Source organism: Nerophis lumbriciformis, linkage group LG03 (assembly GCF_033978685.3).
Source record: "Nerophis lumbriciformis linkage group LG03, RoL_Nlum_v2.1, whole genome shotgun sequence".
Classification (NCBI taxonomy): Eukaryota; Metazoa; Chordata; class Actinopteri; order Syngnathiformes; family Syngnathidae; genus Nerophis; species Nerophis lumbriciformis.
Window position 1 is genome coordinate 31,977,348 of NC_084550.2, and position 26,961 is coordinate 32,004,308.

General features: G+C 42.3%; 1 pseudogene; it reads right to left on the minus strand.

Annotated features, from left to right (window-relative positions):
- Window positions 1–26,876, minus strand: LOC133575940 (immunoglobulin-like and fibronectin type III domain-containing protein 1; annotated as a pseudogene).
- Window positions 26,877–26,961: the final 85 nt, after the last annotated feature.

The following is a 26,961-nucleotide window of genomic DNA, read 5'->3' on the forward strand; positions in this document are numbered from 1 at the left end:
CGCGTGTCCTGTCCAGGGTGGCGGGGGGTGCTGGATCCTATAGTTCTGAAATCCATTTGCAGAAATTGAAATAAATACGTTCATATTTGATACCTTGCAGATCTAAAAGTGCGGTCGGACGAGGCCTGGGCTCTTTCATTCTGTGGAGAAACAAGTGAAATGAACATCAGAGTTCTCATCAAATCCTGAGGATGGGTCTTACCTCGGACAATGAGTTTGGTGGAACACTCGGCCTTGCCAAAGGAGTTGACTGCCATGACTTTGTACTCTCCGCTGTCCTTGGGCCGCACTCTGAGAATATACATGGAGCAGACGCCAAAGGAGTTGGTGATGTAGTAGTTGCTGTCCGAGTTGATGCACTGCTCGTTGAGGAACCAGGACACGGTGGGAGTCGGGAATCCTCGCACGGCGCACGTCATGTAGACCTGGTAGCCTCTTGGCGGCGCATGGACCTTCAGGGGCACCAAGATGGACGGGGGCCTCTCGAAGCTAACATGCGATGAGTTGATTGCGTTTGCGAAAAACGGGACTAAAAGATGATGACGCCGGAAAAAAAGAGATGAGAATGTGTTGACATTTAGGATTCTGTCAAATGTGGAGTGTTGTGTTCAGCGGGAAATAGTTGCATACCTCTGTTACTATTGGCTCCCCACGTCGGTGACTGAGATGGATCTGAGAGGCCCATGTCGTTCTTGGCGTAGACCCTGAAATGGTATTCGATCCCAGGAAGAATGTTGTTGGCAGTGTAAGTGTTAGTGAAGAGGCGGTCCGACACAGTCTTCCATATCCTGGTGTTGGAGTCGCGTTGAGCTACCACGTAGTAAATTCTGTCATCCAGTTCCTGGTCTGGAGAGGGAGCCCACGATATCACCACTTTGCCCTGGACGGTCTGCTCCAGCTCTACTGGCCCTGGGCTTTTGGGTTCATCTGGTTGTGAGGAAGAAACATATTGACTCTCTCAGCTTCTTGTTTTAATTCCTCCTCTAGTCAAAATGTTTTGTCTTACAATGGATGTTTACCGTGGAAAGGTTTACGACCCAGAGAAGGAGAATTACCGAGCTTTGAAACATTTATATGCCGTTTCAAAGACTGGTTCAGAGGTAATTACATTTGTGACCACACAAAACGATAAATATGATTGTAATTTGGACTAGATCTACAGTTAGAACTAAACATGTACCAAGCATTTGAGTTGAACTTAAAGGGGAACATTATCACCAGACCTATGTAAGCGTCAATATATACCTTGATGTTGCAGAAAAAAGACCATATATTTTTTTAACCGATTTCCGAACTCTAAATGGGTGAATTTTGGCGAATTAAACGCCTTTCTAATATTCGCTCTCGGAGCGATGACGTCACAACGTGGCGTCACATTGGGAAGCAATCCGCCATTTTCTCAAACACCGAGTCAAATCAGCTCTGTTATTTTCCGTTTTTTCGACTGTTTTCCGTACCTTGGAGACATCATGCCTCGTCGGTGTGTTGTCGGAGGGTGTTACAACACGAACAGGGACGGATTCAAGTTGCACCAGTGGCCCAAAGATGCCAAAGTGGCAAGAAATTGGACGTTTGTTCCGCACACTTTACCGACAAAAGCTATGCTACGACAGAGATGGCAAGAATGTGTGGATATCCTGCGACACTCAAAGCAGATGCATTTCCAACGATAAAGTCAAAGAAATCTGCCGCCAGACCCCCATTGAATCTGCCGGAGTGTGTGAGCAATTCAGGGACAAAGGAACTCGGTAGCACTGCAAGCAATGGCGGCAGTTTGTTCCCGCAGACGAGCGAGCTAAACCCCCTATCGACCCTAGCTTCCCTGGCCTGCTGACATCAACTCCAAAACTGGACAGATCAGCTTTCAGGTAAAGATAGCGGATGAGGGTATGTCTACAGAATATATTAATTGATGAAAATGGGGCTGTCTGCACTCTCAAAGTGCATGTTGTTGCCAAATGTATTTCATATGCTGTAAACCTAGTTCATAGTTGTTAGTTTCCTTTAATGCCAAACAAACACATACCAATCGTTGGTTAGAAGGCGATCGCCGAATTCGTCCTCGCTTTCTCCCGTGTCGCTGGCTGTCGTGTCGTTTTCGTCGGTTTCGCTTGCATACGGTTCAAACCGATATGGCTCAATAGCTTCAGTTTCTTCTTCAATTTCGTTTTCGCTACCTGCCTCCACACTACAACCATCCGTTTCAATACATACGTAATCTGTTGAATTGCTTAAGCCGCTGAAATCCGAGTCTGAATCCGAGCTAATGTCGCTATAGCTTGCTGTTCTTTCCGCCATGTTTGTTTGTGTTGGCATCACTATGTGACGTCACAGGAAAATGGACGGGTGGTTAAAATCAGGCACTTTGAAGCTTTTTTTAGGGATATTGCGTGATGGGTAAAATTTTGAAAAAAACTTCGAAAAATATAATAAGCCACTGGGAACTGATTTTTAATGGTTTTAACCATTCTGAAATTGTGATGATGTTCCCCTTTAATGAAAAAGACTGAAAATAAGCCGGGGATCTGGGGGCTGCAGGTCCCCAGCCAGGTCCAGGGCGGTGCCCTGGATGGGGCCAAGTGGACGCATTGTGGGTTTCCTGGATCTTCTATTAGTTTTTTTAATATACAAATCCTGAATATTCCGACTCTCTCCTCTTCATTTGGGTTGTCTGTTGTGATTTCACTTCCTGGTTCCATGACCCGCCCTATCTTGCCTCTGATTGGCCTGTTTGTAAAGTTTTGCCCCAATATTAACCAATCGTGACTCATCATAGTAAACAACCAACCAATCATGGATGTTCCTAAACGTAAACCAACCAATCATCATTGATGTATAGTTTGTCCCTTGCCCGTGGAGTTGCTTCGCTATATAGCTTCCATTTTTAGGTTCATCATTTTTAATAGAAAACCGTAGTTTTTACCACCGGATGATCAAAAACAGTACTCCATTACAGGAAAACAGTAGTTGTTGGCAGGTATGGCAAAGAGACGAATCAAGATTTTAACACATAACTGAAAATATTGTTTACATTTTTACAGAGATAAAAAAGACGGATTTACGACTATAGACGGAAAACTGATGTGACGTACTGGAGATGTAAAGACAGCAACACCTCACAGTACAATATTGTCAAGATAATAGGGTAGTACATTAAAAACGCTACAGTATATAAAATAATGGCTAAACACACTTACTGTAATTGAACTTTAAATCCTCAAATATCGATCACTACAAACGTGTATTTTAGGCACAAAAACAGTGCAGGAACATAAAATGCTTCCAGCACTTATAGTTGAGTGTCTTTAAACTGACATCCGGTTTAGTAAGTGTAAAACAATAATGTTCATGTTTAGTGTTTTTTAACTTCATAAGAAGCATCGTCCTCTGTAATGGACAATTTTGTATCAGGAGTGTCATGTCTGTGTAATCATGTTTTGTTTTAAGTCATGTTTTGTTTAGTTATTGGACTCTTTAGTTTCTGGCTTTTCACTCCCTTGTCTTGTTTCCATGATTACCCATTAGTTTCACCTGTTCCACGTTTGGACTCATTGTGCACTCTTGTTTGTCACCATAGCAACCCATTAGTTTTCACCTGCCCTCACGACTCACGCACCTGTCTTTAATCATGTCACTATTATTTAAACCCATTGTTGCCAGGAAGTCTCCCTGGCGACATCATACCCCTGACTTTCTGCTTCTCACTCTGTTTACCTCTGCGCACTTCATGCCATGTCAAGTAAGTTTTTTCTATTCATGCCACAGTTAGCGACTTTTGTTCATGTCCATAGTTTTTTGCCCACGTGCAAGTCTTTTTGTTTTGTTAGTCAAGTTTGTACTTCCGCCTTGAGTGCGCTTTTTGTTCCTTTGTCTTCACCTTCACGCCATGTCTTGTCCAAATGTTCATTTGCACCACGGGAGAACAAACCACACCATAGTCCCAGTCTTGACAAGGAGGTTAACTGATGATTTAACTTTTAATAATGTAAACACCTCACAAATTGATGTTTGGCCTCGCTGGTTTTTCGGGTTGTACATCTCTGTGAAGACATGTTGTTACACATCTCCATACATTGATGAGTTACGATACAGTTCAAAGATTATATAGTCTAAATAACAGAATGATTTAGCTAGCAGCTAACATCCATCTGCAGTCTGCCGTGTTTTAGCTACTTCTGATTCACTAATCCTGGCCTCCATGGTGACAAATAAAGTAAGTTTCTTACACGTAGCATTATCACTGGAGGAGGAGGAATAGCTAAACATGCTTCACTACACACCGTAGGAGGATACAATAGCTCACCGGCGTCACAATGTAAACAAACACCATGGGTGGATCTACACCTGACATCCACTGTAATGATACCAAGTACAGGAGCGTATCTAGTCGATACTACTATGATTACGTCGATATTTTTTGGCATCACAACATCTTCTTTCGTTTTTCAGGAAATATGTCCCTGGACACATGAGGACTTTGAATATGACCATCCATATGACCAACATTTGTGGTATCATCCAAAACTAATGTCAAGTATCAAAGAAGAGAAGAATAAGTGATTATTACATTTTAACAGAAGTGTAGATAGAACATGTTAAAACAGAAAATAAGCAGATACTAACAGTAAATGAACAAGTAGATTAATAATCAATTTTTACAGTTTGTCCCTCATAATGTTGACAAAATAATAGGTGTATAAATGACACAATATGTTACTGCAGACTAATTAGGAGTCTTTGTTTGTTTACTTACTTCTAAAAGACAAGTTGTCTAGTATGTTCACTATTTTATTTAAGGACAAACTTGCAATAATAAACATATGTTTCATGTACCGTCACATTTTTGGTTAAAATAAAGCCAATAATGCAATTTTTTGTGGTGCCTTTATTTACAAAAGTATCGAAAGACATTTTGGTATTTTGATAACAAAATGTTGGTATCGAGTTGGTACACTACTCTGTACTGTCCATATTTAATATATATATATTTTAATCAGTGGTCAGCAACTGCAAACTTGGCGATAGAAATGGAAAAGCAATAAAAAATGGTCAGATGGTTCTTAAACCTTTATGATGCCCTGGGATTTCATACATTTCTAGAAGGTAATACAGAATGTTGTTAGTAACCACCTGTTTAATTGTGAAAATGCAGTGGGAGCCTTAAACTCAATCTTGAAAAATCTATTTTGTTATGTAAGAAGTTTGGTGATGGGCCGGGACGGAGTGTAGGAAAGTGCAACATGCAGGTTTGCCAACCATCCCTTGGAAATACTAACTAAATTGTCTCATATTTTATTAGCAGAAGAATGCGTCAAAAACAAATATGTCCCTCAATATGGTACGCATATCTTCTGTGAAGTTACTACTCTTTCATTTCAGACCAATGAGCTTGGACTTCAGATCAAGACTGTAACTGGTGTTTGTTTCTGAATGGTGTGGTACCATTTCTGCATTTCACACTTGAGACTTTAGCAGTTGGCGCCATCCTTCTCACCTGTAACTCTAACCTCAACGTCAAAGCAGGCCTGCCCGACAGAGTTTTTGGCGACAATGGTGTAGATGGCAGAGTCTGAGCGTTTGGATGAGGGAATAACAAGCTGGGACATTCCCTCGGTGTGGATGATCTGAATCCATGGGGGTAATGGTTCATCATCCTTGAGCCATGTGATCTCAGGTGGAGGTTCAGCCTGGAGACATTTAAATACATGTCAAACTGCAGCAAAGTGCTAACTAAAGACTAACTTTTGAGGAATCAAATAGTTCAGCTTGTAAAGTCATACCTCATAGCAAATTCTCACACGTGCAGAATTGCCTGCTCTGACGACAATGAAGTCCTCTGGGTTTTTGAAATGAGGCCTCGCTGAACCGAAACCACATACATTTTAGATGCATCCTCTGAACTGTAGAGTGGAATCTTAGATATTTAGAGTAGGCACTTACTGTTAGGATTCTTTGCACACACCATTGCAGAGGGAGGGCTCGGCTCCCCAGCTCCTGACTCATTAATTGCCAGAACTCTGAACTCATATTCTGATCCCTCAGTGACATCTTTAACGGCGTAGTTCACATCTGTAGGAAAAGAACACGATGAATCGTGAATCTTTAGTGGTAACCGCAGGATATGTTGGTGTGTTTGTGACAAACCTTCAATGGGTTCATTGACTGCATTGAGAGGAATCCACAGATTTGTGTCTTTTTTGCGTTTCTCCAGTTGGTAACCAATGATGGGCACCCCTCTGTCATCCTCAGGAGGGGTCCACATCAACGTAATACAGGTCTTTGAGGTACTAACCACTTTGGGAGCACCAGGTGGCCCGGAAAGTACTGTGGAATCAAGTAACAATGTTGGCAACCAGAACACAATGTTTGAAAGGTCTTTGAGTTCTGCTCACTCATTATGCCAGCCATGATGCTGTCAGTGGTCTGCAGCGAGTCACTCAGGCCCTCAGTGTTCTCTGCGTAGATGCGGTAGCTGTACTTCTTCCCGTGAGTCACATTCCTATCTCTGAGTGAGGTCTTGTCACCAGAGACATCCCCAATCTTCGTCCACAGACTGTGGCCTTCCGGCTGCCGCTCCACGGTGTAGCCGGTGACAGCCGAACCACCGTCGTCTTTGGGAGGGTTCCATTTGATCTCAATCAGAGACGAGGTCGTTTCTAGAATCTCAACGGGACCCTCTGGTGGACCTGGACGATCTGTGTGGACAAACATAGTGGTTTGTAGTGACATTTCTCATTGGATTACTTGTGTGTTTACTACCGAGCACAAGAAGCTGAGATGTGGCCTCCGCGGCTCCAAACGCATTTTTGAGCTGGATTTTAATAGTCCCAGCGTCTGTCTGAAGGCAGTCTTTGAGAAGCAGTCGGCTGTGATTGGGCTCCCTCACTATCTTGACTCCTCCTCCGTCTTTGACCTCAGTGCCATTCTTACACCAGTTAACAATCAGAGACTCCTGGGCCGCAAAGGGCATCTTGAAGGTGGCGTTCTGGCCCACCCTTACTGTTAAGGGCTTGGAGAACTTGTAAATGTCGTCGGGGTCTAATTCAGGTACATCTACAAAACACAAGGTGTAATTAAACATAATGCACCAGAATGGACCAGCTTAGGTTATAGAGTACCTCCGACTGTGACCTTTCCCTGGGTACTCTGGTCTCCGCACACAAAGCCATAAACACCAGAGTCATCATCTCTGCAGTTTTGAAAAGTCAGCGTGTGAAAGGTGGATTTTTTGCTTATGCTGATCCCAGCGCCTGCATTCACCTGGAATATCATAGATACAAGGAAAAGCATTAATAAAATATAAAGGGTATGAAAACAACCAAACATAAAGCGTATTGATGCATCAAAGTGTGGCACTGTGAGCTTCAGTCATTCACAAACAAGGACGGGGCGAGGGTCACCACTTTGTCAACAAATGCCTGAGCAAATTGTTTAAGAACAACATTTCTCAAGCAGCTATTGCAAGGAATTTAGGGATTTCACCATCTACGCTCCGTAATATCATCGAAATGTTCAGAGAATCTGGTGAAATCACTGCACGTAACATTGAATGCCTGTGACCTTCGATCCATCAGGCGGTACTGCATCAAAAAGCGACATCAGTGTGTAAAGGATATCACCACATGGGCTCAGGAACATTTCAGAAAACCACTGTCAGTAACTACAGTTGGTCGCTACATCTGTGAGTGCAAGTTAAAACTCTACTGTTCAAAGCGAAAGCCATTTATCAACAACACCCAGAAACGCCGCCGGCTTCGCTGGGCCCGAGATCATCTAAGATGGACTGATGCAAATTGGAAACGTGTTCTGTGGTCTGACGAGTCCACATTTCAAATTGTTTTTGGGAACTGTGGACGTCGTGTCTTCCGGAACAAAGAGGAAAAGAACCATCCGTACTGCTATAGGCGCAAAGTGGAAAAGCCAGCATGTGTGATGGTATTCACTTCCAGTTCCGGTTTGCCGTGAGTGACTGCTCGCTGGTTGTTTTCTCTCTGTGTGCTTCTAATTGTTTTACAGCTTTCTTTACTACTTCCCAAACATACTTAGTAGTCTTATTTAACTTGCAAATCACCCGATGTCTGTCTCACCACCCCTCTCTCAGCCAGCTAGCTGCTAAGCTAACGAAGCTAGCGCGGAGAAAGGCGGCGTTGGTCTGAAGGAATCTGCTCCCCACACGTCGCGACCACTTCCCTGAAGACAGCGAGAACTTGAGTCGGTGACAGAAATACCGTGAGTATGGCTCCTTGCTCTTTGTCCACCATTCTCATGGATAGGTTCGCTCTGCTAAACGGCCGTGTCCGCCAGTTAGAGCAGAGTAATCTCCTAACTTTAGACGTTGCAGACACATCTGCTAGTGTTAGCTGTAGCGCGCTAACTAGCCCAGCTTATAGCAGCCCTAAGCGGCCTATAAGCAACGGTGAACCGGTTGAGACGCATAATAGATTTAGCCCTTTAGCTAGTCCTACACCCCAGTCTACTGGGCACCACACTTTAGTAATAAGGGACTCCATCACCCGAAACATAAAGCTTAGCAAACCAGCCACAATTAAGTGTATTCCCGGGGCCAGAACACCTGACATTGAAGCTAATCTTAGGGAGCTAACTCGCAACAGGCCTAGTAAACACGTACGACAGGCTAATCGCACCACTAGCTACGCGAACATAGACACTAGACACTAGCCTACTGGCCTGCCTGTAATCCAGACCTGCCAAAGCTATTTATCAACAACACCCAGAAACGCTTCGCTGGGCCCGAGCTCATCTAAGATTGACTGATGCAAAGTGGAAAAGTGTTCTGTGGTCTGACAAGTCCACATTTCTAATTGTTTTTGGAAACTGTGGACCAAAGAGCAAAAGAACCATGGGGACTGTTCGAGGGTGAAAGTGTAAAAGGCAGCATGTGTGATGGTATGGGGGTGTATTAGTGGCCAAGACATGGGTAACTTACACATCTGTGAAGGCACCATTAATGCTGAAAGGTGCATACAGCTTTTGGAGCAACATATGTTGCCATCCAAGCAACGTTATCATGGACGCTCCTGCTTATTTCAGCAAGACAATGCCAAGCCAGGTGTTACAACAGCGTGGCTTCATAGTAAAAGAGTGCGGGTACTAGACTGGCCTGCCTGTAGTCCAGACATTGAAAATGTGTGAAGGCTAAAATATGAGAAGGGAGACTGTTGAACAACTTAAGCTGTACATCAAGCTAGAATGGGAAAGAATTCCGCTTCAAAAATGTGTCTCCTCAGTTCCCAAACCTTTACTGAGTGTTGTTAAAAGGAAAGGTCATGTAACACACTGGTAAAAATGCCATTTTTGCAATGTGTTGCTGCCATTAAATTCTAAGTTCATGATTATTTGCAAAAAACAACAAAGTTTCTCAGTGTGAACATGAAATATCTTGTCTTTGCAGTCTATTCAATTGAATATAAGTTGAAAAGGATTTGTTGTATTCTCTTTTTATTTACCATTTACACAACGTGACAACTTCACTGCTTTAGGCTTTTGTATATTCTAGAACATATTTTGTGGAGTTTCTGCACCCCTCAGACTCTGTTTACTTGCCCTCTGTAGGAATTAAAGATTAATGCTATTTTAAATAGATATTTTTTTTATTTTCCTCAAGTTGCTACGCCTCCTTCTGGCCTGCCTTTGAAAACCCCTAAAAAACAGTTTAATTTTCAGCTGCAATGACAAATGGAGACATGTATCATCAGTGAGCTTGTTACCGGCTCTTTATCTTTAAACCAGGTGCCTTCGCAGTCCATGTTCATGGTGACTTTTAACTCCGCCGCTTTCCCACGCAGACATAACATATTAGCAAGTCCAGACATGATCACAGGCTCTGGGAACATGAAATAAAAAGATGCTTTCAGCCATGTTTTGTTGAACTATAATAATACTTGTGTATCTTACCACTAACTGGAGCTGCAGCTGGTGGTTCAGGTTGTGTCTCTTGAACTGAAGAGGAAAACAGGAAGAAATAATGAAATTCATCCTTCAATATTTATGCCAGAGTACTGTTTGTTTGTTTTGGTCTTCACTTTCTTTTTCTTTAATGCAGTCATTGAAAATTCCCCAAACGATGTCTAAAGTGGACGCTTGCCACATGACTAAGCTGATGACAGAAGTATTATGCTTACTTTGTACTATAAGTAAAAAGTAGTTTTTAAAAGTATTCATAGATATTGTCCGCTGGTTGATCAAGTCCTGTTAAACATTTATGTTAGTAGCTGCAGTGTCAACAATTTATCAATGCGGGCACACTGAAAATTGATGAAAAGCATAAAAGGTAGTAGGGTTGTACAGTATACTGGTACTAATATAGTATACTGGTACTAATGAATCAAAAACTTTACTATTCTCTGTTTGAAAAGTACCGGTTCCTCATTTTCTTTTTCTTTTTTTTACAGGCATGACGGCGCGTCGTCACATCATGACATTGCTGGTTTTACAAGCAGAGGAGCATGTTCGGCAGCGCACACACACAGAGTACTTACAAGCAGACCGAAAAGGGAGAATGGACACATTTTGGTGTAAAAAGTAAAGATAAAGGTGAAGTTATAACACTGAAACACCCTCAGGAAGAGCTGCTTTAAGACATGGCTAGCTAGCCACTGTAATGATACCAAGTACAAGAGCGCATCTAGTCGATACTACTATGATTACATCGATATGTTTTAGCATCACAAAATATTTTTTTCCTTTTTGTAAATTTATATTGTGTTTATGAAGTCAGTAAATACGTCCCTGGACACATGAGGACTTTGAATATGACCAATGTATGATCCTGTAACTACTTGGTATCACATCCATACATAAATGTGTGGTATCATCCAAAACTAATGCCAAGTATCAAAGAAGAGAAGAATAAGTGATTATTATATTTTAACAGAAGTGTAGATAGAACATGTTGAAAGAGAAAATAAGCAGATATTAACAGTAAATGAACAAGTAGATTAATAATAAATTTTTACAGTTTGTCCCTCATAATGTGTACAAAATAATAGGTATATAAATGACACAATATGTTACTGCATACGTCAGCAGACTAATTAGGAGTCTTTGTTTGTTTACTTACTACTAAAAGACAAGTTGTCTAGTATGTTCAACATTTTATTTAAGGACTAAATGACAATAATAAACATATGTTTCATGTACACTAACATTTTGTCATGATCCGTGGTCCGGATCATGTTTTGTTTAGTTGTGTTTGGTTAGTTTTGGACTCCTTTTGTTGTTACTCGTGCACCTGTGAGTTTGTTTCGTCACCATGGTTACTTGATTTTCACCTGCCTTGCACTCGCACCTGTTGCTCATCAGAGACTCTATTTAAGCCTACCTTTGTTCGTCACTCATTCTGCCTTCGTTGTGTTTGCTCCATGCAAATTGTCACGTAAGTTTATGAGTTCCCTGTCTTTTGCCTGTGCTAAGTTTAGCCTTAGCTTCCCGTGCGTTTCGGCACGCTTTTCTTTTGCTTGTTTTCTGTTTTTTGTTAAGAAATAAATCACTTCCTACCTTTACGCTGTCGTCCGGAGCCGTTCTTGCGTTGGAAGAACAACCCCGCAGCAAGCTGCGACCTCCATGTGACAGATTTGTTGTTACAATAAAGACAATAATGACATTTTTCGGTCGCCTTTATTTAGAAAAGTAGCTAAATACATTTTGGTACCAATACTAAAATATTGGAATTGGGACAACCCTAAAAGGTATTAATGACTACAATCTATCACTCATAAACTAGATAAAACCGTGTAGACGTCACCACAAGCTTTTCTTACCATTGCTTTCCACCTTCACAACTGGTCTAGCTGGGACCACATCTGACGGTTTATCACTTCCTGTTAAACATCATTGTTAGTAACAACTTATCACTGCAGACACAACACAACTTGATGAACAGCGTTAAAAAAAGATTCTTGATAAAACCATATGTAGACGTCGCCACAGCCAATTAGTGTTTCTTACCGCCGCCTAGCGCCTTCGCAACTGGTCTAGCTGGGGCCACGTCTGCCGGTTAATCACTTCCTGTTTAACGCCAGTGTTAGTAGCTGCTGTGTCAACAACTTCACATTGCAGGCATAATGCAAGCTGATGAACAGCGTGATTTGTGTCTTCATAACACCACTGGGTTGATCAACTTCTTCACAACTACACCGTAGAAGAGCTTTGACCTTGATGCATACCTTAAAAACCACACCTACAGAGTGATATATACCGTATTTTCCGGACTATAGGGTGCACAGCCAATGAATGTTCTATTTTCAATCTTGTTTCATACATGATATATATTTCATATCGATTATAAGGCGCATTAAAGGAGTGTCGGTGCTGTCTCGAGCTCGGCAGAGTAACCGTGTAATACTCTTCCATATCAGTAGGCGGCAACCGCTAGCTAATTGCTTTGTAGATGTCGGAAACAGCGGGAGGCGGTGTGCAGGTAAAAAGGTGTCTAATGCTTAAATCAAAAATAAACAACAGGTGAGTGCCCCTAAGAAAAGGCATTGAAGCTTAGGGAAGGCTATGCAGAACAAAACTAAAACTGAACTGGCTGCAATGTCAACAAAAACAGAATGCTGGACGACAGCAAAGACTTACTGTGGAGCAAAGACGTGTACATGCAATGTACATCCGAACATGACATGACAATCAACAATGTCCCCACAAAGAAGGATAAAAACAACTGAAATGTTCTTGATTGCTAAAACAAAGTAGATGCGGGAAATATCGCTCAAAGGAAGACATGAAACTGCTACAGGAAAATACCCAAAAAAGAGAAAAAGCCACCAAAATAAGAGCACAAGACAAGAAGTAAAACACTACACACAGGAAAACAGCAAACAAGTCCACATAAGTCAGGGTGTGATGTGACAGGTGGTGACAGTACACCTATTTTGAGACAACAGCTATAGTGATGCATGCTTGGTTATGCTTTAAAGTCATATCCAACAATTGCGACAACGACTTTTTACTGTCAACTGAGTTTATTTTTTTAATGATTTCTGCTGGTGGTGTGCCTCCGGATTTTTTCAACGCAAAAAATATTCCTTGGCCCCCAAAAATGTTGAAAAACACTGATCTACATAACATGTGATGGTGGTTCTTTGGTCAAAATGTTGCATAGAAGATGTTTTACACATCATCTTCAAGTCACTTTCTGACAGTCTCTTCAGGATGCGCCGTTTTGTGGCCAGTCTTATTTACGTGCCCACACTTGGACAGCGTCTTCTCCCCGTCATCTTTGTTGTAGCGGTGTAGCGTGCAAGGATGGGAGTGGAAGAAGTGTCAAAAGATGGCGCTAACTGTTTTAATGACATTCAGACTTGACTTCAATCAACAATGAGCAACATCCGTGGCTCACTAGTGCAACAACAACGCCCGAAATGTGTCCCGTGAAAAACCGTCCGACCGGAACTCTCTAATAAGTAAAGTTCCTTGGGTGAATAATGTAAAGTCACTACACCGGTATGTTTTAGTGCTTTCATGGTGAGTTTACTGACAGATATAAGTAAGAACTTTACACTACTTTATATTAGAAATGGCAACAGCGGAGGATGAATGTCACATAACAAGAAGATAGAGAAAAAAGAAGAAATTTACCGACTACGGTGTCGTCACGGACTACAAAGGCAGATGTGCGCACATTTTCAGGATTTATGCAGATCCCAAATACAGATCAGCAGGTACCAGAAGGTAAGAAAAGTTACTTTTGCATAATATTGTGTCTTACCTTATACACATACCATAATAATACTCCTATGTTGAAGCACAGTACAATCCATCAAGCGGTGTGGCTTCATAGCTTACCAAAGTCCTACTAAAAACATTTTGATAGATTTTTGAGCGTCGTGTGTAATGTTCTATATTTTCAATGGGACATATAAAATGTTGGTGTTGTTTACTTGAGTCATATTGCAGTCTACACATATCTCTTATGTGTGACTGCCATCTACTGGTCACACTTATCATTACACCATGTACCAAATAAAATAGCTTCAAGGTCGGTAAGCAAAACCAGAATTTTTCCGTACATTAGGTGCACCGAGTTATAAGGCGCACTGTCGAGTTTTGAGAAAATAAAGGATTTTAAGTGTGCCTTATAGTCCGAAAAATACAGTACTCTTAAAAAATGGTTAAAAATGGTGCAGCGACTTGTTTTAGTGTCAGATGTTCTTGGAAATATACTGACTTCCTGGAAATGCAGCCTTGTTTTTGTCAATATAGAGTTTTAAAATGTAACTTTTGCGTACCTGGTTCTGGTGCCACAACTTTGGGGGGATCAGGTGGTGGTGTCGCTTCTTTTGCAGCTTTCACTTCCTCTTTCTGTTTCTCCAACTTTGCATTTTGCTCTTGGGCTACCTTCTGGAGGTCCATGCCAGACCCTCCGGCCTTTGTTGTTTTCCTCACAGACTTCTTGCCCTGATCTGCACCTTTATCAGCTACAGAGCGAGAACATGTTCTTTAGTTTGGATTTTTTTTTGCCGGAGGTTGGTGGAAGAATTAGAGCACCTGTTGAGTCAAAATTCCCTTACCTTCAACAACGAGCCAGGCATTGCAGGATTTTATTCCGGCACATGCGGAATAAATTCCTTTGTCCACCACCATGCAGTCTTTGACCACCAGCCTGTGGATAAGCTTGTCTTCAGAAACCTCGATATCATACTTATCTCCTTGCTCCAAGGGCAGATTCTTGCCAAGCCATGAAATCTTGGCAAGAGGTTTAGACAGGACACACTCAAAAACGGCGTCCTCTCTCTCCAGTGCCTTCACTTCCTGAATTTTCACTAGGAAATCCACCATGGGAACTAAAACAGAATAAAATACAAGAGAAAGTGTCAAGACAAAAACTGTTGCGTAGTCTCATAAAATGTGTCTTTTTTAACCCTTGTGTAATGTTCATATTGTTGTTACTCAGCCAGCGTTTGTGGGTCTGATGGACCCGTCGCATTTTGTGGCTTTTAATGCCTCACAATCAAACACTTTTATGTTCAAATACTGAACAGATGTTTACCTTATCCCAATAAACATCTGTTCAATATTTTACGGAAAATTTCCCTGCCAGTTTCTGCATCCCACAGGGATTCTTCTTTTGTGTTTCTGCACCTGCGGTTCCCACACAAGGTTGCAACATTGTTTGTCAACACTGTCTGCTCTCATTTTGTCGCACATTTGACCCTCTGATGTTCTGTGTACCTACACTCTGTCCTCCTCCTGTCTAGGCCTGCTGTGTGTGTTGGTGGGTGGTTGGTTGGTTGTGTGTGGTACACAGAACATCAATTTCCACACTTCTATTAGCCCTGGGTCCAGTGGACCCGGACATCGTATATGTAATAGAAATGTGTAGGGGTGTGTGGTCATTAAATATGACTTGTGGCGACCCATCAGTGTGTGCCGAAAACAAAGTTTCATTGTACTTGTGCAATAACAATAAAGACCGATCTATCTATCTATTCTGATATATGTTCTGCACAGAAAATGAGCCAAAGTCAGTGAGTCTCAGTTTGAAAAATTAATTAATTGTATCATTTTTCTTTTAATAAAAAATGACAACGGGTCCCACAGACCCGAACACCACACAAGGGTTAATAATTACGACTAGATATGTGCCCTGTTGACCTACTTTTAAAATCGGTGGAAAACATATTCACATTTTCCACATCCAACTGGTAGAATCCACCGTCTTCCGGGCTGAGATCCCTTATACTGAAAATATACTTTCTCCCTACTTTCCTGAGGCTGTGCTTCATCGTGTCTCCCAGTTCCTTGGTGTATGGAATCATCTCACCATCCTGGGAAGAAATGATACAACAAAATGTCACATTGCTTGTACCGGGGGGTCAGCAACCCGCGGCTCTAGGGCCACGTGCGGCTGTTTAGCGCCGCCCTGGTGGCTCCATGGAGCTTTTTAAAAAATGTATGGAAATGGGGAAAATATGTTTTTTGTTGTCATTTGGTTTGTGTAGGAAGACAAACACAACACAAACCTTCCTAATTGTAGAACGCCCACTGTTTAATATGTTAGTGTTTATGCTTCACTGATGACAGTATTTGGCGAGCGCCAATTTGTCCTACTAATTTCAGCGGCGCATGAACTCACCGTTGCGTGGACTGTGACTCCACAGTTTGTTTAAATCTACAACTTTCTCCGACGCTGCCACCGAAAGACGCGTTTTATGCCAATCCTGCTTTGTGTCATTTTGTCCACCAAACATTTTATACTGTGCGTGAATGCACAAAGGGGATCTTTGTTGATGTCACTGACTTGTGTGCAGTGCTAATCAGGCATGTCTGGTCACTGCATGACTGCAAGCTAATCCATGCTAACATGCTATTTAGGCTCGCTGTATGTACATATTGCATCATTATGCATTGTTTGTAGCTATATTTGAGCTAATTTAATTTCCTTTACTTGTGTCCTCTGTGTATTTAGTTGATTTTTCCAAGTCTCATGACACATTATCTGTATGTAATATTGGCTGCATTTCTGATAGTTGTTTGTGTGCCATGTTGTTCCAGACCACAGCAAACATTACCCAGTTGCAAAGATTGTAATAAATCCATTAGATTTCCTTTAACTTGGACACACACATCGATACCTTTGGCCACTCTAAGACAGTCATTTCCAGGAGTTATATTCAACTTCTAAGAAGTTTTACTAGTGTTATCCAATGTTGTAAAAATGTGTAGAATAAATATTACATTTCAACATTTCTGTCAACAAAGATTTGCGTCAGCCTGCGACACATAGTCATTTTGATAGTAGGCTAATATAGCTAATTACCCACTGACATCATGTGTTGCCATCATTATAACACTTTTCTAAGTCTTTTAATTATTTGCGGCTCCAGACCGATTACTGTTTTGTATTTGTGGTCCAATATGGCTCTTTCAACATTTTGGGTTGGCTTACACCAGGGGTCGGCAACCCGCGACTCCGGAGCCGCATGCGGCTCTTTGATCACTCTGATGCGGCTCAGCTGCATACTATACAGCCGATCCCCCCCCCCCCCCCAATATTCTTGGGAGACTTCCGGATTTCAGTGCCTCATGCAGGAAACTCCCGGGATTAATTTTCTCCGATTTTCACCCTTAGAATAATAATAAGGGTGTGCCATAATGGTACAGTATTTAGCTCCCTCTACGATCTGTATTAACTGCGTGCCAGCCCAGCCTCTTGGTATATGCATCTTTTGCCTTGCACATGTAAGTGACAGCAAGGCATACTTGCTCAACAGCCACACAGGTTATGGGATTCTGGGTATTTGTTCTGTTGTGTTTATGTTGTGTTACGGTGCAGATGTTCTCCCGAAATGTGTTTGTCATTCTTGTTTGGCGCATTATTAGTAAGAGTGTTAAAGTTTTTTTTTTTTTTATACCGCCAACGTCAGTGTAACCTATGTGGTTGTTGACCAAATATGTCTTGCTGTCACTTACGTGAGAAAGCAGAAGTCCCATACAACGTGTGGCAGGGCCGGTACGCTGTTTGTAGTGGGCGCTAAATGCTGCACCATCACGGCACGTTCGAGGGGACAATTGCCTTGAAAATAGTAGTCTGCCGGAAAAATCTCGAGGGTTGACAAGTGCCATTCATATTAAACCCGCGGCCGCACTAATATTCAATTTTCATAATAAGGTTTTTCATAATAAGGTGTGGGCCGAGTGTCTGAGACCCATAGTTTATACATAGCACAAAGCAAAAAAAAAACTTTGTATGCAGTGTTAATTCATTTTAAATTTCAAAAGATTTTTGTGGCTCCCATTGTTTTCTTTAATTTGTGAAACTGGTCAAAATGGCTCTTTGACTGGTAAAGGTTGCCGACCCCCGGCTTATACCATAACAAACTGGGTGAGTGATTACAATTCAACTAGATGTATTCATCTGGGTTGCTTCATGACGTTCATAGAGTTGTACATAAGAAGAAGCCCTTCTTTTCGCACTGACCTTATACAAGTATATGGACCTGCTCTGTTCAATGAGGTCCATGTCAATCTCAAAGGATGCGGTACCATCTGCGTTGACCTGGATCGGCCGCAGGTTCGATATGCTCTTGACAAACTGCGTCAACAAGAGAATACACCATGACAAGTAATCAAGCCTAAATATCTGCATTGATCCACTCTTAAAATAGTCGTGAAAAACAACATGAAACTTGAACTGAACCTCAGCTTGTTCTTCTTCCCGTTCCTTCTTCATTTCATTGAGTTTCTTCAGCATCCAGCGAAAGTCCGTCACTCCGTACTCTGCACATATTCTCTCATAGTCTTTTTTGTCAGCGCTCAGGAGGAGCTCCCAAAACTTTGGATTTATGTCGCCATCCTTTTTCTCTGCTTGCGCTGCTTTGGGACGCACTTTACTAGAAAGGAGCAGAGGCACTGATTCGTTGGGTTCGCTTGGAAAGACAAAAAATACTAGCAACGAATTACCGACCTTTTTCTTAGGACTGTCTTAAAATCCCCATTAATGGTCTCTGGCGCAGTTTGCTGCGCAGCTTTCTTCTTTTTGAAGCCAACTGGAGAGAGATGGAGGCGCCAGTCATAATAATATAAGAACAGGGATTTTCAACATCAATCTACATGGTATGGCAACCCAGAAAACTACACCCCAGCTGTGAGTCATCGTCCGGTCTTCAGGCCCATGTGGTGGGCTTCAGGCATAACTACAGTTTTCAAGGACTGTTAACTTTCCACTAGTGAGGCGCAGCCGGATAATTAAATATCGATACCACCGATAACAGATCTTTATGCTCTAATATCGATTCTCAAATCAAAATATCGATGCTTTTAGTACTTGACTTATTTGGGATCATACATATCATTAACAAGAACAAAGTGTCAAGTAACTAAATCATTGAGATCTTGTCTAAATGATTGGGGGGAACTACTTTTTCTTCCGTCATTCAGTCCGTCGTTTGTCATTTAAGACAATAACACTGCACCCGCTCCACTTAAGCACTTTGTCCAGTTGCTGTGACAACTAGTGACACACAAGCCTCCACCAGGCAGTGTAGCGTACCCAGATGTAAAACCTCTCTTGCACAATCAGCCTTTTCATATAAAACACTAAAGGAATGGAACAACCTCTCAACGAACTTGAGAAGTCTAACAGATTACTCTTCATTCACAATTAAAGTTAAAAAGTGGCTTTGGAGCAGTCAAAGCTGCTCACACGGTCACTAAGGTGGGCACTATGTTTGTCATGTCAACTTATGTGTATTATATTTATGCATGAGAACATATTGTTGTAAGCAATGAGGTGTATATGTTCAAATCCTGGTTGTTTTTAGAAATGATGACAGATGTGAACAAGAGCATGTATTGTCTAGTTATGATGTAAAGGAAGGGTGGTTGTAATGTATAAGTATGTGTCAATGAAAAGGCATTTAAGGACTTTTCTTAATTTCATTACATGCTATAGTATAATCATATTGCATGTTTTTGTCTATCTTTAATTTAGGTAACCAGGGACTGCAGATGGAAATGAGCTATGTAGCTATAATCTGGTGCAGAACATATCTGTCTTTGAGCTTAATGTCTCTGTGCATTGTCCCTTCAAATAAAGACTCAACTAAACAAATTACTGGTAATTAAAATGAGACCCTCAGTATTATAAAACATTAAACATAACTCTTATGGTAGGCCATTTGAAGACACTACACAGAGAGTTGAATATAAAAACATTTAAAGCTAACACATTCAGTGCAGAACAACACAATCATTTGTTTCGCCCTGTGATGGTTTGAAGATTATTCCCCGAAAGCAGCAACACTTGATATACAATACTTTTGAAATTTGAACGACTGGAGAGTTAGCAACTGGCTCCAAGAATAAAATGTGCAGTTTTTCAATAAAGACAATCAAGTAAAGAGTAAACTTTGGTAGTGTTGTCTTTACCTTCGATAACATTCAGAACAACCGTCACAAAAGCTTGTCCAAACTCGTTCTTGGCAAAACACTTGTATGTATCGGCTTGGTCTGCTTTGACATTGGGCATCTGGAAGAGTCAGAACATTCAATAAGTCACGCAGCGTGGTATGGTCTCTAGTTCCACATGGAAACACATTTGAAACAGGTTCTCAAACTGTGGTGGGCCGTGCGTTGCTCACCTAGGCCTTCAGTGATGTCTTACTTAGTCTGACTTCACCTCTCAAAATACCAACATTGATGTCACTTCATGGACACGGCTGGAGATACTACAAACCCTATTTCCGTATGAGTTGGGAAATTGTGTTAGATGTAAATATAAACGGAATACAATGATTTGCAAATCATTTTCAACCCATATTCAATTAAATATGCTACAAAGACAACATATTTGATGATCAAACTGATAAACATTTTTTTTTGTGCAAATAATCATTAACTTTAGAATTTGATGCCAGCAACACGTGACAAAGAAGTTGGGAAAGGTGGCAATAAATACTGATAAAGTTGAGGAATGCTCATCAAACACTTATTTGGAACATCCCACAGGTGTGCAGGCTAATTGGGAACAGGTGGGTGCCATGATTGGGTATAAAAGTAGATTCCATGAAATGCTCAGTCATTCACAAACAAGGATGGGGCGAGGGTCACCACTTTGTCAACAAATGCGTGAGCAATTTGTTGAACAATTTAAGAACAACATTTCTCAACCAGCTATTGCAAGGAATTTAGGGATTTCAACATCTACGGTCCATAATATCATCAAAGGGTTCAGAGAATCTGGAGAAATCACTGCACGTAAGCAGCTAAGCCTGTGACCTTCGATCCCTCAGGCTGTACTGCATCAACAAGCGACATCAATGTGTAAAGGATATCACCACATGGGCTCAGGAACACTTCAGAAACCCACTGTCAGTAACTACAGTTGGTCGCTACATCTGTAAGTGCAAGTTAAAACTCTCCTATGCAAGGCGAAAACCGTTTATCAACAACACCCAGAAACGCCGTCGGCTTCGCTGGGCCTGAGCTCATCTAAGATGGACTGATACAAAGTGGAAAAGTGTTCTGTGGTCTGACGAGTCCACATTTCAAATTGTTTTTGGAAACTGTGGACGTCGTGTCCTCCGGACCAAAGAGGAAAAGAACCATCTGGATTGTTATAGGCGCAAAGCTGAAAAGGCAGCATGTGTGATGGTATGGGGGTGTATTAGTGCCCAAGACATGGGTAACTAAAACATCTGTGAAGGCGCCATTAATGCTGAAAGGTACATACCGGTTTTGGAGCAACATATGTTGCCATCCAAGCAACGGTACCATGGACGCCCCTGCTTATTTCAGCAAGACAATGTTAAGCCACGTGTTACATCAACGTGGCTTCATAGTAAAAGAGTGCGGGTACTAGACTGGCCTGCCTGTAGTCCAGACCTGTCTCCCATTGAAAATGTGTGGCGCATTATGAAGCCTAAAATAGCACAACGGAGACCCCCGGACTGTTGAACAACTTAAGCTGTACATCAAGCAAGAATGGGAAAGAATTCCACCTGAGAAGCTTCAAAAATGTGTCTCCTCAGTTCCCAAACCTTTACTGAGTGTTGTTAAAAGGAAAGACCATGTAACACAGTGGTGAACATGCCCTTTCTTGACTACTTTGTCACATGTTGCAGCCATGAAATTCTAAGTTAATTATTATTTGCAAAAAAAAAAAAAAAAAGTTTATGAGTTTGAACATCAAATATGTTGTCTTTGTAGTGCATTCAACCGCATTTGCAAATCATTGTATTCCGTTTATATTTACATCTAACACAATTTCCCAACTCATATGGAAACGGGGTTTGTATACAGAAACCCACTTGCACACTCCTTGTATTGAATCCCCACAACAGTGTACAAAAGGATCTATTTCTCGGCGCATTTAACATTCAATAAACCCGCTTCAGCAATTAAAACATATCTTATGTTTTATATATTTAAATGTCTAAACAACCTCGCGCCAACCTATCTCTCCGACCTCCTTCAGCCTTACTGCCCCACCCGATCCTTAAGATCAGCCGATCAGCTGCTGTTGACGGTCCCTGACACAAGGCTGAAGCTTAGAGGTGACAGAGCTTTTGCCGTTGCTGCTCCCAAGCTCTGGAACGACCTACCCCTGAGTGTTAGACAAGCCTCCTCTCTTCCTGTTTTTAAATCTCTCTTAAAAACATACTTTTATTCCATGGCTTTTAACACTGAGTGATATCCATCCTGCAATGGCGCCCCATAATACACCTGCTGTGATCCTGTTTTTATGTTTTTATGTTTTTATTAATTCTATTTTAATTATTTATTTTTTATCGTGTTCTGTTTGTATTGTGTTGTGTTTGCTCGGTACTCGTTTTATCTTTTAACCTGTTCATTGTACAGCACTTTGGCTACCCCTGTGGTAAATTTTAAATGTGCTCTATAAATAAAGTTGATTTGATTTGATTTGATGTACTACTGTCAACTTTAAAATAATTGTATAAAACAAATGAAACATGAAAAATTAAGAAATCAAATATTTGAACTGACAATTTGTAGCACCCATTCAACGCCGTATAAGCCAGTGGTACCGCTCGTAGTCGGTAAATGATAAATGATAAATGGGTTGTACTTGTATAGCGCTTTTCTACCTTCCAGGTACTCAAAGCGCTTTGACACTACTTCCACATTTTACCCATTCACACACACATTCACACACTGATGGAGGGAGCTGCCATGCAAGGCGCTAACCAGCAGCCATCAGGAGCAAGGGTGAAGTGTCTTGCTCAGGACACAACGGACATGACGAGGTTGGTACTAGGTGGGGATTGAACCAGGGACCCTCGGGTCGCGCACGGCCACTCTCCCACTGCGCCACGCCGTCCCTGGTAGTTGGTCGTAGCCGCTTGATTCGTGTGAAAGTGGCGGGCAAATCTTTTCACCGCCGGGATAGCTTCCGGTGTCGGCCGACCTCGTCTCATAAGATGTAGTTTCTCTTAAGCATCATTCTTTGGGACTGTGTGACAAGGGGTGGCACTTTCCTGACTTCTGCGGGGCTTTTTTGTGGACTCTGGATCTGCCTCCCGGGAGCCTTTTGGCCATGGAGACCAGCTGCAGGGTCTCTGCCACACCATAGTCTGTTTGGAGAGACTGGAGGAGATGGAGATGAAGAGACAGGGCTGCAGAGTTTGGAGAGACTGGAGGAGATGGAGATGAAGAGACAGGGCTGCAGAGTTTGGAGAGACTGGAGGAGATGGAGATGAAGAGACAGGGCTGCAGAATTTGGAGAGACTGGAGGAGATGGAGATGAAGAGACAGGGCTGCAGAGTTTGGAGAGACTGGAGGAGATGTGGATGAAGAGACAGGGCTGCAGAGTTTGGAGAGACTGGAGGAGATGTGGATGAAGAGACAGGGCTGCAGAGTTTGGAGAGACTGGAGGAGATGTGGATGAAGAGACTGGAGGAGATGGAGATGAAGAGACAGGGCTGCAGAGTTCGGAGAGACTGGAGGAGATGTGGATGAAGAGACAGGACTGCAGAGTTTGGAGAGACTGGAGGAGATGGAGATGAAGAGACAGGACTGCAGAGTTTGGAGAGACTGGAGGAGATGTGGATGAAGAGACAGGACTGCAGAGTTTGGAGAGACTGGAGGAGATGGAGATGAAGAGACAGGACTGCAGAGTTTGGAGAGACTGGAGGAGATGTGGATGAAGAGACAGGGCTGCAGAGTTTGGAGAGACTGGAGGAGATGTGGATGAAGAGACAGGGCTGCAGAGTTTGGAGAGACTGGAGGAGATGTGGATGAAGAGACAGGACTGCAGAGTTTGGAGAGACTGGAGGAGACGGAGATGAAGAGACAGGGCTGCAGAGTTCGGAGAGACTGGAGGAGATGTGGATGAAGAGACAGGACTGCAGAGTTTGGAGAGACTGGAGGAGATGGAGATGAAGAGACAGGACTGCAGAGTTTGGAGAGACTGGAGGAGATGTGGATGAAGAGACAGGGCTGCAGAGTTTGGAGAGACTGGAGGAGATGTGGATGAATAGACAGGGCTGCAGAGTTTGGAGAGACTGGAGGAGATGTGGATGAAGAGACAGGACTGCAGAGTTTGGAGAGACTGGAGGAGATGGAGATGAAGAGACAGGGATGCAGAGTTCGGAGAGACTGGAGGAGATGTGGATGAAGAGACAGGGCTGCAGAGTTTGGAGAGACTGGAGGAGATGTGGATGAAGAGACAGGGCTGCAGAGTTTGGAGAGACTGGAGGAGATGTGGATTTAGAGACAGGACTGCAGAGTTTGGAGAGACTGGAGGAGATGGAGATGAAGAGACAGGACTGCGGAGCTAGCGCTGAGCGTCGGGACGGAGAAGCTTCACAGTGTCTTGGCTGAATGAGCAGGTATCGGACACCTTAGTCTCCTTAGACGTATCCTCGCTCATCCATGCAGACTGGACACTGGCTGAGTTAGTGGGCGGCCGAGAATGGAGTAGGCTCTCTTGGTTGCTTTGTTGTGTCTGCTTCTGTCTCTGGCCATGCTCCCTCCACCCCAGCAGACGACGGCGTGGAACACCGCAGAGACCATCACAGTGTATATGTTTATTTTACTTTTTATTCATAGCTGTATGTAGTAGTGGCTGGTTGCATCAGCTCTGCTCTTTTTTAATGTCTTTAATGTCATTTGTGTTCTTTCATGTTGGATGTTTCCCTTTTACCCTCATGTAAGAGGGATGTTATGGCTACGAGTTGTTTTTTTCCCTTGGCCTCAGTCTGGACCCCCTCTCCAGGGGCCCAGGCTTAGACCGATTTTATTTATTGTTTACCTGTATCTCACCTTTCTTGTAAGGGGCGCCGGAAGTTGGCAGACCCGTCAGCGATCCTGTTCTGTCTCCATGTAATGTTTGATCCTGTTCTGTCTCCCTGTAATGTTTGATCCTGTTCTGTCTCCCTGTAATGTGTGTCTGATCTTGAATGGGATTGTGCTGAAAATGTTAATTTCCCCTCGGGGATTTTATAAAGCATTTCTGAATCTGATTCTTGAAAATGGCCTGGCAAGTATATATCTGCCACCTAATCAACGTGTTGCTCTCCTTCTTTGTGAGTACCGGTGAGTTTTCTGTGGCTTTCTATGGCTCCAGTGCCACTTCCTGTTTACGCAACTTGTGATTGGATACTCACTTGTGACTATCCAATCCCAGGAGGCATAAATGTCAGGGCCAGCTAGAAAGCCATACTGACAACAACTGGTGATCTGATTGGCTATGGCAATTATCTATCAACTGTATGTGTTCTCAAATTCATCCGCTAACAGTCCCGATAAGAATCCAATCACAGGACGCGTAAATGTCACGTTCAAGGTGAGGCCATCTAGAAAGGCCTTACTGACAACAACTGGTGATCTGATTGGCTATGGCAATTGTCTATCAACTGTATGTGCCCGTTCACTTACAGTGCACAGACATTGTTGATTCTGAAGGCAGATTTGGTACAGCATGGCAACATACGCTAGCTGAATTCTGATTGGATAAAAACTCTAATAATATGACATGAAGAGTATATGAATACTTTTAGATATTTAGGGAAAGTCAATTAAAAATTACTTTTATATTTAGTTATGATCATGATTTCTGGTTATGTTAGGCCAGCAGAGAAGGCCTTGCTGGCCCTGACGGCACACCACTGGGTGCGCCAAAGAATCACTTAATGAAGTATTCAAACGCAGTGTTACTGTTCAAATTGTGTGTAATGAAATATTCACACACAGTGTTACTGTTCAAATTGAGTGTAATGTTACAGTGGCCAAACATTAAATATACCTGTTAAATAAGACCTCTGCCTTGTTTTAATGAATAATTAGTATTTTAAAGTTGGTCATGATGGTGGTACTTGGTGAATACTTAGGTCTACTGGATTTGACTGTCCGTCATTATGTTGGTACTTGGTGAAAAAAGGTTGACAACCACTTAAGAAAATGTTTCCACTAGCCTCAAACGTGTGCTCATTGGAGTTGGGGTCATATTTGCTTTGATATTTTGAGCTATCAGAGACATCGCCGTTATTCCTGCTCCAGGTCACAGTGGGCTTGGGGTCGCCGGTGACAATGGCCTTGAAAAAGGCAAATTTTCCTGTAGAAAAACAAATAAGACAATTCATATTTTACCGGATAAACGCTGGATGAATTGCAGCATTTGTAATGTTTTTACCCTCCTGGATAGTCAAAGCAATGGGCTTGCGGGTAAAGTCCGGGTGGCTCTTCCCCTCGGGCAGTGTCTCTACAAACTGTGTGATCATCACTCCAGGCACCCGCGATTTTATCCTGAAGCCCACTGAGAAACCAACGTGGCATCAAATATCAGTCAATTCCAGATAAACATGGTACGGGGAACTGTTACGTCCAACAACTCCCCACCCTTTTTTAAAGCATGCCGTAACACATTCTAATATTCAAAATATTAGAATGTCAAGTTAAATTCAATACATACAGTCTGGGTTGGGGTATGGCCTTAAACCACACGCTACATTTATCTTGCCTGCATGCCACCAATGCGGCGTGGCAGGTACATATCTACAAATAAACGGTATTCTGTGATTTCTAGCATAGCATTGCTTCATGCCTTTGTGAGCGGGAGTGAGGGGAACAAGTAAACAATGAATGGTGGTGAGTTCTCTGAAGGTTCCTACCTTCGTTCTCTGCAGCGGGCGCTGATAAGGCACAGACATATAGAACATGTCAGGATGGTTGCATTGATATTTTGCCTTTTTCTAACAATATTTTCTTCCAGTGTTTGAGAGTCTCTTTTTATATGAACAATGTGTGGGTACTTTGTAGAGACCACCATGAAAAACTAATAAGGGAAAGCAGATTACTTTGTCTGTTTTTTGACAGCCTTTGGTGGCTGCTGAAAAACAACTCTGCTTACCTTGGCCAGCGCCAGTCCCATCCGTCACTTTGGATCTTCTGAACATCCTGGCTCCTTGTATCATTCTTGGAAAAATAAGAAAATACCACAACGTGAAGGTTAGAATTGTTGCGGTTGTTTCAGAAAAAAGC